At 48.4% G+C, this 3869-nt stretch overlaps 1 non-coding gene across 1 annotated transcript; it reads right to left on the reverse strand.

The window, feature by feature from the left end:
* Positions 1-3359: 3359 nt before the first annotated feature.
* LOC143260219 (5.8S ribosomal RNA) lies at positions 3360-3514 on the reverse strand. Its single transcript, XR_013034344.1, has one exon. It is a non-coding gene; the product is annotated as a 5.8S ribosomal RNA (ribosomal RNA).
* Positions 3515-3869: the final 355 nt, after the last annotated feature.

Below are 3869 nucleotides of genomic sequence, written 5' to 3' on the forward strand. Positions count from 1 at the left end.
GTGCTCTTCGCGTTCCAAACCCTGTCTCCCTGCTAGAGGTTTCCAGGGAACTCGAACGCTTATACAGAAAAGAAAACTCTCCCCGGATCTCCCGACGGCGTCTCCAGGTCATTTTGGGTTACCCCGTCGAACACTCTTACGAGGGCCCGAATGGTATGCGGTTCCGCTGCCGGGTTCCGGAATAGAAACCGGATTCCCTTTCGCCCAATGGGTGTTTTTTGTGCATGTATATAATAATAAAATATGCTGCGATTTATATAATAATAAAAAAAAAAAATAAAATAGCTGCTTTTTTTTTACAAGTGTTTAACGTCTTAGGACACCTCATCTACATAGGATTTCTCTTAGGGCTTAGGATCGACTGACTCGTGTGCAACGGCTGTTCACACGAAACCCTTCTCCACGTCAGTCCTCCAGGGCCTCGCTGGAGTATTTGCTACTACCACCAAGATCTGCGCCGACGGCGGTTCCAGGCAGGCTCACGCCCAGACCCTTCTGCGCACACCGTCGCGACCCTCCTACTCGTCAGAGCTTCATAGAGGACAATAAATTGCCCCGCTTCACACATACCACTGACGGTGGAGTATAGGCGCGACGCTTCAGCGCCATCCATTTTCAGGGCTAGTTGCTTCGGCAGGTGAGTTGTTACACACTCCTTAGCGGATTCCGACTTCCATGGCCACCGTCCTGCTGTCTTAAGCAACCAACGCCTTTCATGGTATCCCATAAGCGTCGACTTAGGCGCCTTAACTCTACGTTTGGTTCATCCCACAGCGCCAGTTCTGCTTTATATAATAAAAAAAAATTTTCTCTCTTGGCTTCATAATTCAAGCAAGCCAAAGTTCTCACCCATTTAAAGTTTGAGAATAGGTTGAGGTCGTTTCGGCCCCAAGGCCTCTAATCATTCGCTTTACCAGATGAGACTCGCAAACGTCCATTGAAAAGAACGAGCGAGTGCCAGCTATCCTGAGGGAAACTTCGGAGGGAACCAGCTACTAGATGGTTCGATTAGTCTTTCGCCCCTATACCCAGTTCCGACGATCGATTTGCACGTCAGAATCGCTACGGACCTCCATCAGGGTTTCCCCTGACTTCGTCCTGACCAGGCATAGTTCACCATCTTTCGGGTCCCAAAGTGTACGCTCTGGGTGCGCCTCTTCTCGCTATGACAACGAGACGCCCCGGGAGTGCGAGGCCGCATCGTGACGCGGCCCATCCTCCCTCGGTCGACGCAAAGGTCAACTTTCACTTTCATTATGCCTTTAGGTTTAATCGAGTCCCAATGACTCGCGCACATGTTAGACTCCTTGGTCCATGTTTCAAGACGGGTCCTGAAAGTACCCAAAGCAGTAGCGTCGCTGACCGGTAATGTTGTTCAATAAAGGTTGGCCAGTTCGAGGACACCGCCTGCCAACAGCTGGCTAGGCCCGGAGCCGGCACCAGGTCCGTACCATCCGGGTAATTTACTAACCGAGCTTGCGGCGGGCCTGAACGCAAATACATTCGAAAATGGAGCAAGTTGCGGCCCAATACCGTAAAATAGTGTACCGTCACGCAGCCGGCCGGGCGATCGAGCGTCTGTCGTGTACGCGCGAAGACGACGCCGACAGTCAACAACTCGTGCCGTAGACCGACACGCAACGGGTCACGACGTTCTACAAGGGGAGAAGTGCACGACTACGTTGCCGGAACATTTGCCGAAGACGGTGTGCCCTCGCATTGGCATCCACGAAGGGAACCATTCGGGGTATCGCACGCCAACGGAAGCCGAGCCTCGTTATCGATGAATCTCCCCATTCGATCTTTTGGGTTTCTCAGGTTTACCCCTGAACGGTTTCACGTACTCTTGAACTCTCTCTTCAAAGTTCTTTTCAACTTTCCCTCACGGTACTTGTTCGCTATCGGTCTCGTGGTCATATTTAGCCTTAGATGGAGTTTACCACCCACTTAGGGCTGCACTCTCAAGCAACCCGACTCTAAGGAGAGGTCCTCCCGAAACGCGTACCGGTCGCTACGGGCCTGGCACCCTCTATGGATAAATGGCCCCATTCAAGATGGACTTGGACGCGGTTGCGACGTTACGGGATAAATTGACCCTCCTGAACACTACATTTCCCAACGGCGGAACTCCGCGGGATTCAGTGCTGGGCTAATTCCTGTTCGCTCGCCGCTACTAAGGAAATCCTGGTTAGTTTCTTTTCCTCCGCTTAGTAATATGCTTAAATTCAGCGGGTAATCTCGCCTACTCTGAGGTCGTCGGAACGTGAAAAAAAAATTTTTCAGAGCTTCCCCCCCCCCCCCGAAAGCATTTTGCGAAACGTGTACAGAGCAACACAAAAAAAGAAAAAAAGAAAAAAAACACAAAAAACCCTTAAAGCAAAACAAAAACCGTTTATCGCGCCTCACCAATATATCTTTTATAAAATTCGATATCCTCTCCAAATATAGATCTTCGAAACACTCGCAAGACGATTACAATCGGTATAACTTTAACGTCCGTCCGAAAAGAACTTTCGGGGACTAGACGACCGATTGATCTCGTGCGGTTTCGCTATTCGATCATCTGAAGAGAACAAAAAGATATTTGGGGCGACCGACAAACGGTTTTCCGTAGAACCAGACTCGCGATTGCGTTGACACACACATCATAGCCACACCAATAGAAGAGTTTTAGGACGGTAACCCGGGTGGGGTGTTCTTTACTCAGAATATGTGCAACATCGGATCTATATAGCCATCGATACAATTCGTACACAAATGTGTCGTACGAAGAGAGAGACTTTTTTTCCTCTGGCAACATAACGGTAAGAGACATCCTTCCACACTCATAGGTTCCACTCCCTGGGGCTATGATATATATACATATAAATTCAAATTCGAAGCAACGGTCACAATTCTACTCTATTTTTGCGGGTTATGTGTTCTTTCGTTCAATTTCTTTCATGCGTTCGTTCGATCTCTGTACACAGTCTTCACATAGGACAGACTCGTGTAGTACGCTTTCGTGAGTTAAACCCATCTCGTTTCATTTCAGGCGACGTCGGGAGCGCGTTGAAAATGTACCAGTGAAATCTCGATAGTTCTACGGATACGAATCGTCCCGAAAAAGATTTTGTCACCGCTTCGAAGCGGTGTTTCAGACGGGCGGACGTATATAAAACATATACGACACACGACACCGCCTTCCACACTCACGCTAGTTCGAACACGATTTCCATCTCTCTCGAAGACTGTTAGACGTACGTAAAATTTCTCAATATTCATAGGACCGCGACAAACGCCGACGAAGCGCCCATCATTCGCTCGTACGTATATAGGCAACAAGTGCCATCAACGCAAGCAGTTTATAAGTACGTAAACGACCCTCAGCCAGACGTGGTCCAGGAATTGTATCCGTGGACCGCAATGTGCGTTCGAAATGTCGATGTTCATGTGTCCTGCAGTTCACACGTTGACGCGCAATTAGCTGCGTTCTTCATCGACCCACGAGCCAAGTGATCCACCGTTCAGGGCAATTTTTCCCTTTTATTCTCTCATATATATAATGTGTATTTGCTATCCACCACATTTTTGTGTTATATTTCGGAACAAGCCGATACCCGAAGAGCTCCAACCAGCGCGCGAAGGAGATTCGGGAGTCGTCGTACGACGACATAATTGTCCCTTAAAGAACGAGATATTTCCGTCGAAACCATATATATATATATACGAGCAAATCCAAAACCACTGTTTTCTTGCAAGTTCGACGGTCGGAGCGAATAGAACATTGAAAAGCCTTCTATCGAAGAAACGCAGAGAGTATATCACCTCCAAAAACGACGGGGATATGGATATTCAAACTGGACAATTATCAACCCGATACTGGATTC

This window comes from Megalopta genalis, chromosome 10, assembly GCF_051020955.1.
Source record: "Megalopta genalis isolate 19385.01 chromosome 10, iyMegGena1_principal, whole genome shotgun sequence".
NCBI lineage: Eukaryota > Metazoa > Arthropoda > Insecta > Hymenoptera > Halictidae > Megalopta > Megalopta genalis.